The following is a 16,024-nucleotide window of genomic DNA, read 5'->3' as shown; positions in this document are numbered from 1 at the left end:
GTTGTTAAGCTCCATGCTCACTCATTTCCAATTAGTTAGATGTGTCCTCCCTGGGAATAGGTGGCCACTACATCACAGCTTTCTAGTTTTCAGACTCAATTAAAAAAGTGATAGTGAGTCTTGGCTCAAAATCAAGGCTGTGACCCCTGCGCCCATCACATCTCCTTTAATCTCCAACAGTTCTGTTCCCTGACAAATTCCCTGGACAGCATAATTACCCCTTCCCATAACACTTCCAAATGCTCTGTGCAAAGTTCCCAGGGGAATTAGCAGAGGCGCCATAAATGTTTTAAACTAGAAGCAAAAAGTACACATTTTTCTAAAAACAAATTAATGCAACGATTGTCCAATGTTGACTGCACCAGCACATTTTAAAATCTGTTACATTTAAATATATCATTCATAGTTAAGGTGCACTTGCCACAAAATTAAACATCTATGAGACTGTATTTGTTATCTTTTGCCATTAAAGGCTGGGTCTCCCTTAAAAAATGCACCTACACATATACTTTCATATCTCAAGAGAAGCAATTCAGCTGGGGGACTTCAGCATGCACATTTTGGAAAACAAAAATTACACCGTGTTTTTAGAACTTACAAAACTAAGTTTTCAAATGTCATTAACCAATTAGATAGGTCTCAAATAAATGCCATTCTATTTTGATCAAAATCTCTTTAAAGTTTTTGGTGTAACTGGTATAACTGTACCAACAGTTCAAATTCAGGATCTAACAAGCTTCTAGTAGATCTCTATAAATCTTTTCCCTAAAGACTTTGTTTCTTAAAAATGAAGAAAAACATTATTGTCCAACACAACTGCATATCAAACTTGACTTTAAGTGTAAATAAATTTTATACATTTTACTGGCGGATGGCATATCATGCTTAACATACAATCTAGGTTTTGTTTCCCTCTTTAATTGGAAACCACTCAGCTGCAGGAGGAGAAAAACATTCCTATTCTTAATCTAAGGAGGAAGAAAGACTAAAGAAGTTAGATTTACATGTTATTAATTAGACATTTAATAACAGTTTCTGATTAAATAGAAATATACTGCTTACATGTGCATTTGTCAAGATTTTTTTTGAAGAACTGGGGGAGTTAGTAAGAGGAACAGGGAGCAACTGCATCTTAATTGGGGAACGATTAGTATCATATTTACTTAGATGCTTCGCCTGCTTACAGGCACACACTTTTTTCCTACAGATACAGATAGAGGGTAAGTTAAAAAAAATGAATAAAAATTATTTTTCCCACGGATGATTCTCTCCTCCCCCTTGAAACAGCAACCACTGTCCCCAGCAGAGGCCTGGCTAATTGAAATGTGCTTTGTCCTTGCCAGGGCAAATAAGAGATTAAATTGAAACAAAGCAGGGGCCTCAGTCAGATGGGAGATGGAGAAACAATCAGTCCACCCGAGGCTCCCCCAACCCAGAGCCTCCAACCCCCATCCCGTCATCTTCCCCCCTCATCTCCTTTGCCTTCTAGCAACTCCAGGCAGGGGGCAGAGGCCTCTCAGGCAACCTCCAGCCCCCCAGTGTTTTACTCCGTGGAGCACTTTCAAGCTTAATAAAGGACTTTTCTTAGGAAAAGAAGCAATGTCCTCGATTCCAAGTAAACGTGGTTATAAAGTTCTTGGGGCCTTGAATCTGAATTGTTCTTTTATATTAAAGGTGATCTGAATTAGGAGTACAAATTATCAGGAAAACCTGCAGAAAAATGACACAGATTTCTTCAGCCTATCGCCTAAGGACTGCTTGGAAGAGGGGAGAGTCTGAGATAGTCCTAATGTAATGTGCATCATCTTTCCATTACAAAATACTCCAGGAAAAGTCCAAGATGTGCCTGTACTATGACTGTTTATCCATCTCCTTAATCCTTAGAGTTGACTACAGAAATAATTACCGGGATCTTCATGATAGACTGCTCACCTAGAAATGGCAAGGCCTCCAGAGTATTAAAAAACAACAACTGGATTTGATAGATTTTTTTCCCCAAATGTGAAGTCTTTATATAAAACAACTGGTTGTCAGTCACTCCCTTAGGTCATTACATTGGTATTTTTATATAACATATTACAATCAACCATAAAATAATTTTCCTCCCTGTAAACTTAGTTTTACTCATTAACTGAATAAGCATTTTTATGCACAATACTAACTTTCAGGTATACTAATGTATAAAAGAGTTGTGGCTTCACAGTTTCCCTCCTTAAAATGACACATATTTACTATTTTAAAGAGAAAATATATTTTTTTCCCAAACAGGCATTTAGTAATTTTTAAACACTGTTTGACAGAAACACACACACACACACAAAGAAGAAGAAAAGAAAAAGAAAAACAAACATGTAAAGATATTTGGACCTACTGATTTTACCTGGAAAAGAATTCATAGTAAGTTGTAATTATTTAAGGAAAAATATAATTCCATTAAAAATAAAGATAATGAAAATTTGAAATCTTTCACAATGTAAACCATACTTAGAAAATGTCGACATGAAAATGATTTTCTATTGGGCTGCCTGGGAGGCTCAGTCAGTTAAGTGTCTGCCTTCGACTCAGGTCATGATCCTAGGGTCCTGGGATCGAGTTGCACATAGAGTTCCTTGGGCTCCTTGCTCAGTAGGAGCCTGCTCTCTCTCTCTCTTTCTCTCACACACACAAATAAATCTCTTTAAAAAAAAAAGGAAGAAAAGAAAATGATTTGCTATTATTTGATTGTGACACTGCTGAGTGGTAGTATTTGCTTAGGTAACTGAAAAGAGTAAGACAATATTACATAAACTCAGTAATTATAAGTAACTGTATATAAAAACTTAGACCACTTTTATTGTCACCAGGAAAGCCAACGTATTCTCGTATTTTCACAGCATGTAAGTTTAAATATTTAACGCGAGTGGACACAAAACGGTGTGTTTCAGTAGTTGGGTTTCTTCACTTGCTACATTGTTTTTAACTGCATCGGACATGTTTTAGAGAGAGTTTGGTTCTTACCAGTGCCTTCCAGTGAAACTACAATAATAAGTTCTAGGAGCGAAAGTAAAGATGAACAATCCAAGGCATCCTACTCTTCTGAGCACATCTAGCATACAGTATATACATAAAGGGAATTTGTTACAATGAGAATACTGTATCCACTTCATTGAATGTTTTGCTTCCTGGAACACAATTTTGAACTCAATGTACTCTTGTGACTACCAAAATCAAAGAACCACCCCACAGCTCTAGAGTTCCTACCGCAGATTCACCCTATTCCTTTCAGGGCCTACACGCACAGGCATTGACGCTGCACACCTGCGCAGACAAGGAAAGACTCCAGGCATGGCCTTGATGCCCCCCATCATGTGTTTTTGCAGCTGCCTTACGCTACACAGAGCACGAAAGACTGCTCCGCGGCCTTTACACACTCTAGTCTGTCCATAACAAGCTGGCTTTGTAGAGGCAGAGGAGGAGTAAGCCATGAAGGAATGATGTTTCCAGAGCCTGTTCTAAATGCTTCGACCAACTTCACAAGCTTTATTTACCCGTAAGTTTAGAAGAACAACTATTCCTATTTGGGGATTTAATTGTATTCATATTCTAAGAAATGCTGCTTTTGCTATACTCCTTCCAAGCTCCCTAAAAAATATTAATTAATCATTAAGAACTTGTAATGCTACAGAGGGGAGGGGGGTGGGGGAATGGGATAGACCGGTGATGGGTAGTAAGGAGGGCACATATTGCATGGTGCACTGGGTGTTATACACAACTAATGAATCATCGAGCCTTACATCGGAAACCGGGGATGTACTGTATGGTGACTAACATAATATAATAAAAAATCATTATTTAAAAAAATAAATAAATAAATAAAGGGAGAAATTCACTCAAAAAAAAAAAAAAAGAACTTGTAATGCAGTGTCTACTAGCTTCCTCATTTTCACCCACCCTCTTCTAAGGACAGAGAATATTTTCCTTGACTAGGCTATTCTTTTACCTTATCATGAAGAATGGAGTGGATCAAGGGGAGAATGGAGTGGATCGGGGTGAAGGACAGCAGGAGCCTACAGCAGCAACATTATCATCAACAGAAGAGAGGAAAAAGGAAAGGAGGGGATGAGAGAAAGAGAACATATAAGCAAAACTACCTTTAGAGATCAAAATTCAGATGCTAGCGAGATATGCCGTATACCTGTTGTGCAATGGAAAGTGAGATTTTCTAGCTTTTAACCACTATTGGGATCTGAGGCAAGAGCAAACTGGAAGAGAAGGGATGAAGGTAAATTTTTAGGGGGACCAGAGGTAAGTAAGGATGTGTTTATACAGGCATAGTAAATGAGGACCATGAAGAATGGTGGTGAGAAAAGTAATTAGCAGGGTTAATGCCATTAGGAGCTTAGAAATCCCAAAGCTACTGTTTGCCTTAGAGGCACCTAAATGTGTGAGGGGTTGTAAAAAGTGGACAGAAAGAATCTACAGAAGGAATAGAAATTTGAGCATGCACACATGATTGCCTTGGTTTTCCTCATGAAAGGAGAAAAATACGACATCTTTTGATTTGGAGATGGACTTGTAGTTGTTACATAAGGATTAGAGTCTCAATCTGAGAGGTATTTATGGGGAACAGGCCACGGAATGGATGAGATACATGGAGAAAATTGTCTGGGGAACATTACAAGGATTCAGCTGAAGTTGGAGAACATGAATTAACAACTGTGGGTTTTGCCAAATATGTTCACTAGCCCAGAAATAAGAGACAGGAGATCAGTGAACACTTATAAATCACAGGTAAAGAAAGGAAAAGATACAAGGAAATCTACAATGATAGTAATACCAGTGGTTAAAACCGGAGACTGGGAAAAAGTAAGAGGACATATAACTAGGAAAGAAGCTCCCAGACTGGAAAAACTCTGCAAAAATCAACTCTGGTTTCAGTCTGAGTTCAAGTATAAGCTTATCTTTTTATTAGTTATTTCATCTTAGGCAAATCACTTAACTTCACATGTATCAGTTTCTTTTATCCATACAATGAAGACAACAGCACTTACCAGACAGAATTATTATTAAGGATAAAACTAAATGATTTATGTAAAACAGCTAAATAGCAGAAAATTATAGTCATTACTAAAAAGAGGGGACAGAGGTGCACCCGATGTCAGTGAATGCCAGTGGTAATGTTTCCTGTCCTTCCCCTTTCCTCCCTGAGATCCTCTGGGTCCACACTAGAGCACGGCTCTCTGCTCATGGTAGCTCCCACGTGGCCTTCTGGTACTCCCCAGTCTTAACATTTGGCCATTGTTCCCACGGGGGTCTACTTCCCTGCTTTCCAGCCCAATGAAACCCCTCACTGCAGTTCCTTCTCATAAATTTCTATCCTATCTTGGCCTTCAGACTTATCGACTTAATATACTGTTCTCACTAGACCTAGAGTAAACTTCCTAGAATCCGACTTGCCTCATGTTCTGCAATGCAAATTGACATTTTTTTTTTTTTTTTTTTTTAGCATGGCCTGGCTCTGGCCCTTTCTGTTACCCTGATTTCATTCTCTACCATGATCCCAGAGTCTCCTCTAGTAGTGGATATAATAAATTATGTAGCAGTCCTAGAAGGCACAACATTTTTTCAGGTCTGTGCCTTTTCTGGAGACCTCATCATCTTGTCTCTTAGGTTAAGTGGTTCCAAACTCATACCAAAGCCTAATATCACCCCCACTCCTTGGACTAAGTAACCCCTGCTAGGAGGGCCACAGCTCTGGAATACATCTATTGTAGCACTTAACATACTGAGCTTTAATCATTAATTTTCTTACCTTTAGACCCCACCAAACTAGAAGAGTCTTCAGCGCTTTGTCTTACTGATTTCTGCATGGGTGGAACCACGCATAAACAGTAATAACAAAAGTCCCTCATGGAACACAATCTGCACATCTGCCCCTTACAGATCTTTTTCACTGCCATTTTATGGAAGAGAAAACCAAGCCACAGAGAGGTTAAGGTCACATGTCCGAGGTCACAAACTTTCCAGGTTCAGAGCCAGGACATGAGGCAGGTTGCTTGATCTGCCCAATCCTCCTGAGCACCGCACTTGCCTTTCAATTGCCACACTTGCTGCACGGTAGACGCTCAATGTACATATGTGAAAAATAAACGGATATATAAGCTACAGTTGAAGGCTCATAGTAAAATCAACCCTGACATTCATTTTTCATTGGCACTGCTAAGATGTTACTTCCTTTCGGGCAATTTTCTGATCTCTCCTTGTAGAATAAGACCCAAACTATTTCAATCCGGAGAGCTTGCATTCATTTAAATATTTACTGAGTGTCATTCACATATCTGCTTTCAAGTTATGCCTAGGAGAGTACAGCTAGCAAATTACACTCATTAGAAGACTGGGGAATCTCAGGAACGGGCTGGCTGGACAGCTGCTCTTGTCTCCGTTACTCAGCAACTTCACCCACAAAAGGACCTTGAAGAGAACAGTTTGGTGATGGAATCACCAAGCTTTGTCCCTTATCCTCTTTTTTTTTTTTTTTTAAATCAACACCTCCCATGTGTCTCCCACTACAACTGCTCTACCAGGGAGGACTGGGACTAAATGCAGATGTGGGCTCAGTGGAAGGCAGGCTGGGGAGGATCAGTGAGAACGAGCTCAAGACCAGCTCTGCAGCAGTAAGGGGGTAAAAGCCTCTTAAGGAACAAAATCCACCTCTCTCATCAGTACCGGAATGCTGACGTCTATTTCATTTAAGGAAAACATGCAAATACAACATTTCCAATTCAAATACTGCTTTGGGGATAGATGGGATAGAAGTTACTGCTGAGTCCACTTGAAGACAAAGCCACTCAGAGACAATGTTTAGCCAAACTTAGCCTTGCTGATTACAGCAAATTGGCAAGTTCAAATTCTTTGTAAGTGGCCTGTTACAAACACCCACCCTAGAGAATACAGTGGAGAGCTGCCAGGTCTCACTGGCTGGCTCCCAACAGCAACCTGCCTTGCTCTGTTTGGGGCTCTTTGAGTATGGGGCATTTGGTTGTAGGGTAAGATGTCAGCCACATGGCCAACTCCCTCTTCTGCAGTCGGCCTGTAAATAGAATGTTTTCATTGCAGTTAATGGAGACTTTGGTCCCTGTTCTGGGAAGCACCTGGACTTTTTAAGATTTTTTTAAGATCCTGTGCAGAGATGCACAAAATGCCAGTGGAAATTTTATAGGGATGTATGTGGCAGTTCTTGCCAAGGAACACTTTCTTTTCAAATCACAGTCCCTCCTGTAGTGTCTTAAAGACCGGTCTCTGCCAGGATGCAGGTTCCAACTTTGTAAGGATAGAAAAAACACTTCTACCAAGACAAACAGGCAACATTTTAGGTTTACCTGGGAAGGTCTGAGGGCAAACTTCGGTACCATTCCATTCCAATCTTGCATGATTTGTAACAATGAATATATAAAAATTTCTTATTCAATAGTGAAGCCGTTGCATATTTTTCACTAGCTAGGGAAAAGATGGTGTTAGAATTAAAACCATTCTTTCTGGAAATTTGCTTTAAGTTGTATGTTTTGCGTTTTCCTTAAGAAAATAAAACATTTTTAAAGATGAGGACAGACACGTGGCACCGTATTAGTCTAACTGTTTTAACAGAATACCACAGATGGGGTGGCTGACACAACAGAAACTTACTTCTCATAGTTCCGGAAGCTGGGAAGTACAAGATCTGAGCGTGGGCCAACTGAGTTCCTGAGGATAGTTCTCTTCCAGGCTTGCAGACCTACCCTGTTGATTTGTCCTCCTCATGCAGTAGAGAACAAGCAAAGGAGCTCTTGGGTGTCTCTGTTAAGGACACTGATCCTATCAAGGCCCGACCCTAATGACCTCACTTAACCTTCCTTCCTCACTTAACCTAACTAACTAACTTCCTTCCTTCCTTCCTTCCTTCCTTCCTTCCTTCCTTCCTTCCTTCCTTCCTCCCTCCCTCCCTCCCTTCCTTCCCCCATACACAGTCACAACAGGGGTTAGGGTTTCAACATATAAATTTTGGGGGGACAGAATTCAGTCTACAGCAGCTATCTTAACAAAACATTAAGCCATATGTTATCTAATGTAGTAATGCTTTAGTGTCACTCAGAGAAGAGATAAGAATTAGACGAGTTTTATGAAAGCATTATAAAGATGTTTATACACGAGCATTATAAAGATGTGCTACGCAGAAATAGCATCCAGAGGCAGACAGGTGCATTATGGTGAATTCTTGAGAAATTATAAATCAGCTTTCTCCTAAATGCTACCTTCAGCAATAATTTTATCCAGCAATACTTTTGAGTGCTTCATCTAGATCCCCTCAGATAGCCCCCCCCCCTTTTTTTGTTTCTTTTTGTGTGTTTCTCTAAGTTGGTGGGTTTTTACTTCCAAAATCGTGTATTCACAGCTGTTTTCAGATCACTGCCCTCAGCTACTGGAGCTGTTCTGCCAACACCACAGAAAGCCAGAAGTGCCTGGCAATTTCTTTCTTCAGCCAGCCATTGACCAACATGTAACAGACGCAATGACATAAAAACCCATATCCCTTGCTTCGGTCAGGGCACCTCTATGGGTTACTTTACAACCTAAAGTTTCCTTGCGAGACCAAGCCAAAGGGATCCTGTCTTTCCCTTAACTTTTGTCTGGAGCCTGTCCCCCCTGCCGCCAACCCCCACCGCCATGATGTTTACCAGTCTCCCCTGGGAGCACTTCTTAAATAAATTATTTGCACACCAATACGCATCTTAAGATCTTCTAGGGAATGCAATGTAAGACAGCACTTGAGATAATATCTATAACATTATCAGGCGATAGGCTGGGGGATAAACAGGATATGTTAAGTGTTACTGTCTTTTAATAAGACTTCCTTCTACTGGGCTTTTTGTTACTAATTCAAATTTAACCCCTCATTTTTTGGTTTACTGTCTCCTCCAGGACTTCCTTCCCTTTACACTTTGCTCTACTTGCTGAGACATTTAGCTTCGCCTCATTTCCCACTTTTTCCTAACATTCCTCTTATCCTTAATGAATCACAAAGAACATGTTTCAGGACTGATGGAAATACAATGAGGAAGGCAGGGAAGCCTAAAACTGTTGTGTTTGGGCAACTACTTACAGTGACTTGAATAGCACAGGGTGAGGGCCAACCCAGCACAGAGGGGATGGAGCCAAGGAAACAGACAAGAGGATGGCCGACGGCAGGGGGTGAAAGACCTGGTGGGATGAGCCAGAGTCAGTGTGCCTCAAGGGTAACCCGTCCAGGGCTGCTCACGCTATGCACTTGGTCAGTGGTTCTGCCTCTTCTTTCTTAGTAGTGGCTTTAGGGATTAACAGACCTAACTGCCATTCACTTAACCTCAGGTGAGGTTAACCGTTAGGTGAGTTAGGAACTGAAAAGCTTCTGTTCGTGATTTTCAGCCAGGAGTGGCCCGAAGAGAAAAACCGCTTTTGGTTAAGCTAAGAAGGAGAGAGATTATTCAAGAAAGAGGTTACATAATGGACGTGGGAGAGAATCAAAGGGTACTGTTTGTAAAAATATCACAAAATCGGTATCAATAGACAAGTTTGCCACGAAGTATTTCAACCTCACTGATCCATGGAAGTTCTGTTCAAGAAAATAATCAGACATTGCCGCCCTGTCAAAGTGACTGCTAACTTTCCTGCCATTATCTTCCTTCTCTCCCCAAGGAATTTTCCCTGGTAGCCATTCTGCCATCCTGAACTCTGCTGGTTTTCCCAATACTTTCTGGTGTGTCCTTCTCTCACTCTGGAACTCTGTCTCCTTGGTAGATTTTTCTTCCTCAGCTTTCCCATAAACAAGGATATTATTAAGGCCTTTCCCAGTGTACATTATTGTCTTTTGGTGTTCCTATGTTACATCTATGATTTCAGATGCATTTTATCAAATTACAAGCAATAATATTGATGTGTTTTTTAAGACTAAGACCACTATGAGAGCAAACCATGTCTTGTCTTTGCAATCCCATTCCCTGAGACCTAGATGATAACTAGTAACTGAATTTTGAATGAGTAAATAACATACAATAAAAAAAAAACATACACTTTTCTTTGGGAAAATGCTTTAAAATCTTATTTAAAAATCCCATAAAAGAGGAACCTCATATTTGCCTAATCATGAGTGAACTATGAAACCACTTAGTTTTCTGTAATAACAAAAACACTGTTGCCTAAGACTTCACAAACTGTAACACAGCTTGAGCAAAACTTACATTTTTTATTTACACTTAGCCAAGTTTGCTTTCTGGAACTTTCAAGGAGAGCTCTCCCTTCCCCCTTAACACAGAAGTCATAGCCACAGAGAAATTTACAAAATTCTGAATGCGTGAGTATTCTATGGATCTCCTTGAAGCACGCTACAGGACAGGAGGTTCTCAAATCTTCCCCAGCAGAATAAAATAAAAGGGCCAAAACCACCTCGAGGAAGCCTGGACTTAATGTTCTGAAAGCAGGGCAATTTCTGATAGCTCTTTCCGTACTTAGTCAAAAGAAAAAGAAATTCCAAGTTGTTTCATTAGTCCCTGAGCCAGCACTTCCGGGAATGCAGAGAACACAATCCATGCAGGAGTCGCGCCGCATTCCTGGAAGCAGGTGGTGTGTTTTAGCAATTCATTCAGTCTCTGTACATAGCAGAGAATTCTGGGTTCTTGGGCTAATAAAATACTGTTACTTTTTTTTAAACCTTATCTTTGAACAAAGTTATATATAATAGGGATATACTTCCTTCCTGGTCTTTTTAATCATCAGATTTAATAGTCTCTGGGGTTTTTTTTCTGCTTAGTTTTCTATATGCATATCACAAATCCCATCCCCAGCCCTGCAGCAGTTGTCTAAATCCCTTCTCAATACTTCCAGATGCATCTAGCAGTCTGTCAACATCACGTAGAGAGCTCTCTCAGAGCCTCTGCCCAGCAGCAGAGTGGACTGGCGACACTGTTGGTGCACAAGCTCAGTACAAGATGATCCATCACTCTTGGGGCGCCTGGGTGGCTCAGTTGATTAAGCGTCTGACTCTTGATTTCAGCTCGGGTCATCATCTCAGGGTTGGGGGATGGAGTCCTGCTCCAGGCTCAGCAGGGAGTCTGCCTGAGAGTCTCTCTCTCTCCCTCCCCCCCTCCTTCTTCCCTTCCTCCCACACCTGTGCTCTCTCTCTCTCTAAAAATAAATAAATCCTTTTTTTTTTTTAAAGATGATCCATCACTCTTATCCTAGGGATTCCTTTTACTCCTTCCTCACCTTAATTCCCTCTTCCTGGATCTAAGGTTTGCTCTCCTGTTTTGGTAGAACCATCTTCTGACAGTTTCACAAGAAATGGTGCATCAAAGTTAACTGAGAACTTGCATGTCTGAAATGTTTTCCTACAACCCTCTAGGTTAGTTGACACTTTCGCTAGATATAGAATCTTACACCGGAAGTCATTTCTCTTAGAAATTACAAGGCATTTTTCTGTTGCCTTTTTGCTTTTAGGGCTTTATCTATAAAGAACAAAACAATTCCAATCCCTGTAAACTGTGTAACTCCTTTATTTCCTCTATAACCTTGTAGAGCCTCCTACCGCTCCCCATGTTCTAAAATGTTATAACCTGCTTTGGTATGAATTTGTTCTCATCCATTGCAATGGGCTCTCTCCATCTGGAAATAAATTTAAGTACTAAGACATTTTCTTCAATGACTTTATTGATGACTTCTCTCACACATTCCCTATTTTCTCTTCACTCAAGGCTTATTTTTTGAAATTCTGGGTTGATCCCAAATTTTATTTTCTCTCATTTTTTTCATCCTTTTTTTTTTTCTCTACCTCTGGGATATTAGCTCAAATTTAATCTCCAAAACTTCCTCTGTGATTTTTATTCCTCCTAAATTCATAGAGCTGTTTTACTTTCCACTTTTCTAAAAGACAGCGCTGGATCAAGGGTGCCTGGCTGGATCAGTCAAATCACATGATTTTTTATCTCAGGGTTATGAGTTTGAGTCCCTCATTAGATACAGAGTTTACTTAAAAATATACATATTAAAAAGGGGGGGGGGGAAACCTGGCTGGCTCAGTTGATGAGTATGTGACTCTTGACCTTGGAGTCATGAGTTTAAGTCCAATGTTGGGTGGAGAGCTTACTTAAAACAAAAAAACAGCACCTGATCTTGTTTCATGGATGCAATATCTTCTCTAATCTATGAAGATCTTTTTTTTTTCTACAACCACAGTTTCTGTTCTCTCCAAGTTTTTTCTTTCTTTCTTTCTTTCTTTCTTTCTTTCTTTCTTTCTTTCTTTCTTTCTTTCTTTCTTTCTTTTTCTTTCTTTCAAGATTTTATTTATTTGACAGAGAGAGCACAAGCACCAGAAACCAGGAAGAAGCAAAAAATAATTCTTCTGTGGATCCTTCGGAGACAGCATGGCTCTGCATACACTGTGATTTTGGACTTCTTGCCTCAAGAACTGTGAGAGGATAAATTTCTGTTGTTTAAAGCCGCTCAGTTTGTGGTCCTTCCTTAAGGCAGCTCTAGAAAATTAGTGCTCTACTTTCAAGGCTTGGCCTCTGCTCTTTCCTTGGAGTACGTTGGGCAAAGAGGGACAAAGGAAGACCAGGCAATCAGCACTAATATAACCCTTTCCTCATTCAGCCCTAATCCTATGGGATATATGAGGTTTAGGTTCTTGCTTCTGCCTACATATGCCCAATTTTCCTCTGGTATCCAAGAAGCCATGTTATAACTATATTATAGTGCAAAAGCCTCAGTAATATAAGTCTAAATATATTTGCACTTAACCACTGAAAAGCTGTAAGTGGCAAAGATTTAACAGCAGCATTTTGGTTAAATATTCCACCTCTGAAATTTAAAAAGTTCAATTTAACTGGTAGCAAAGACCAATGATTTCGATAATTTCCTAAGACAACATTTTATTATAATTTTTTCTCAGAATCAGATGTATTACAAATATTTACAAAGCCCTTTTAATTAGGTTTTTTTTTTTTTTTTTTTACATTTGGTCATTAGTGATGGATGGGCAAACTATAACACTTGTGGCAATTATTACAAAAACATTTGCATAGTGATTACATCTAGAACCTAATGTTTTTGCTAAAAAATTGAGTAAATAGAGATGTGAGAGGTTAAAAATAGAAAAAAATGAAATAAAGTTGGCAAGGACAATGCATAACCCCTGCCTATGCATATTATGAAAATGGCTTTTTTTTTTTTTTTTGACAGAGCCACCCAGGCATCCCTGGACTATCATTTTATTATTATTTTTAATAACAATTTTTTAAATTATGTTAGTCACCATAGAGTACATCCCTGGTTTTTGATGTAAAGTTCCATGATTCATTAGTTGTATATAACACCCAGTGCACCATGCAATACGTGCCCTCCTTACTACCCATCACCAGCCTATCCCATTCCCTCACCCCCCTCTGCTCTGAAGCCCCCAGTTTGTTTCCCAGAGTCCATAATCTCTCATGCTTCATTCCCCCTTCTGATTACCCCCCTTTTCTTTATCCCTTTCTTCTCCTACCAATCTTCCTACTTCTTATGTTCCATAAATGAGTGAAACCATGTAATTGTCTTTCTCTGCTTGACTTATTTCACTTGGCATTATCTCCTCCAGTGCCGTCCATGTTGCAGCAAATGTTGAGAAATCGTTCTTTTTGATAGCAGAGTAATATTCCACTGTATATATGGACCACATCTTCTTAATCCAGTCATCTGTTGAAGGGCATCTTGGCTCCATCCATGATTTAGCTATTGTGGACAATGCTGCTATGAACATTGGGATGCATTAGGCCCTTCTCTTCACTACATCTGTATCTTTGGGGTAAATATCCAGTAGTGCAATTGCTGGATCACAGGGTAGCTCAATTTTTAGCTTTTTAAAGGACCTCCACACTGTTTTCCAGAGTGGCTGTACCAATTTGCATTCCCACCAACAATGTAGGAGGGATCCCCTTTCTTCACATCCTCTCCAACAATTGTTGTTTCCTGTCTTGTCAATTTTTGCCATTCTAACTGGCGTAAGGTGGTATCTCAGTGTGGTTTTGATTTGAATTTCCCCGATGGCTAATGATTTTGAACATTTTTTCATGTGTCTGTTAGCCATTTGTATGTCTTCATTGGAAAAGTGTCTGTTCATATTTTCTGCTCATTTTATGATTTGTTTGTTTGTGTATTGAGTTTGAGAAGTTCTTTGTAGATCTTGGATACCAGTCTTTTATCTGTAGTGTCATTTGCAAATATATTCTCCCATTCCGTGGGCTGCCTCTTAGTTTTTTTGACTGTTTCCTTGGCTGTGTAGAAGCTTTTTATCTTGATGAGGTCCCACATGTTCATTTTATCTTTTGTTTCTCTTGCCTTTGGAGATACATCATGAAAAAAGTTGCTGTGGTCGATGTCATAGAGGTTGCTGCCTATGCTCTCCTCTAGGATTTTGATGGATTCCTGTCTCACATCGAGGTCTTTCATCCATTTGGAGTTTATCTTTGTGTATGGTGTGAGAGAGTGGTCAAGTTTCATTCTTTTGCATGTAGCTGTCCAATTTTCCCAGCACCATTTATTGAAGAGACTGTCTTTTTCCCACTGGATGTTTTTTCCTGCTTTGTCGAAGATTAGTTGCCCAAAAGCCGAGGGTCCATTTCTGGATTCTCTATTCTGTTCCATTGGTCTGTGTGTCTGTTTTTGTGCCAGTACCATGCTGTCTTTGTGATCACAGCTTTGTAGTACAGCTCGAAATCCGTCAACATGATGCCCCCAGCTTTGTTTTTCCTTTTCAACAATTCCTTGGCGATTCGGGGCCTTTTCTGGTTCCACACAAATTTAAGGGCTGTTTGTTCCAGTTCTTTGAAAAATGTCATTGGAATTTTGATCGGGATAGCACTGAAAGTGTAGATTGCTCTGGGTAGCATGGACATTTTAACTATGTTAATTCTTCTGATCCATGAGCATGGACTATTTTTCCATTTTTTTGTGTCTTCTTCAATGTCTTTCAAGAGTGATTTATAGTTTCTAGAATATAGATCCTTTACCTCTCTGCTTAATTCCAAGGTAACATATGATTTTTGGTACTATTGTAAATGGAATGGATTCCCTAATTTCTCTTTCTTCAGTCTCATTGTTCATGTATAGAAATGCGACTGATTTCTGAGCACTGATTTTGTATCCCGCCACATTACTGAACTGCTCTATAACTTCTAGTAGTTTGGGTTTTCCGTTGGGTTTTCCATTTGGAGTATCATGTCATCTGTGAAGAGAGACAGTTTGATTTCTTCTTTGCTGATTTGGATACCTTTTATCCCTTTTTTTTTGTCTGATTGCTGTTGCAAGGACTTCTAGTACTATGTTGAATAATACTGGCAAGAGTGGGCATCCTTGTCGTGTTCCTGATCTCAAGGGAAAGGCTCCCAGCTTTTCGCCATTGAGAATGATATTTGCTGTAGGCTTTTCATAGATGGTCTTTGTGAGATTGAGGAATGTACCCTCTATCCCTACACTCTGAAGTGTTCTAATCCGGAAAGGATGCTGTATTTTGTCAAATTCTTTTTTTGCATCTATTAAGAGGATCATATGGTTCTTGACTCTTTTCTTGTTGATATGACCTATCACACTGATCGATTTGTGAATGTTGAACCACCCTTGCATCCCAGGGATGAATCTCACTTGGTCATGGCGGATAATCCTTTTAATGTACTGTTGGATCCTATTAGCTAGGATCTTGTTGAGAATTTTGGCGTCCATATTCATCAGGAATATCGGTCTGTAATTCTCCTTCTTGATGGGGTCTCTGCCTGGTTTGGGGATCAAGGTATAATACTGGCCTCATAGAATGAGTTTGGTAGTTTTCCTTCTGTCTCTATTTTTTGAAACAGCTTTAGGAGAATAGGTATTATTTCTTCTTTGAATGTTTGGTAGAATTCCCCGGGGAATCCATCAGGCCCAGGAGTTTTGTTTTTCGGAAGGTTTTTAATCACTGCTTCAATCTATTCATAATTAATTGGTCTGTTTAAAAAATCAGTTTCTT

The 16,024-nt window shown here is 39.7% G+C and overlaps 1 protein-coding gene across 1 annotated transcript in view; it reads right to left on the bottom strand.

The window, feature by feature from the left end:
* Positions 1-16,024, bottom strand: part of SEMA3E (semaphorin 3E) — a 242,223-nt gene that overhangs the window by 126,557 nt on the left and 99,642 nt on the right. The window lies entirely within an intron of this gene.

The sequence above is a fragment of the Ursus americanus genome, chromosome 3, assembly GCF_024610735.1.
Source record: "Ursus americanus isolate L20-20 chromosome 3, mUrsAme1.1.p, whole genome shotgun sequence".
NCBI lineage: Eukaryota > Metazoa > Chordata > Mammalia > Carnivora > Ursidae > Ursus > Ursus americanus.
Note: the sequence above shows the minus strand (reverse complement) of the source record. Positions and strands in the feature narration are given on the sequence as shown.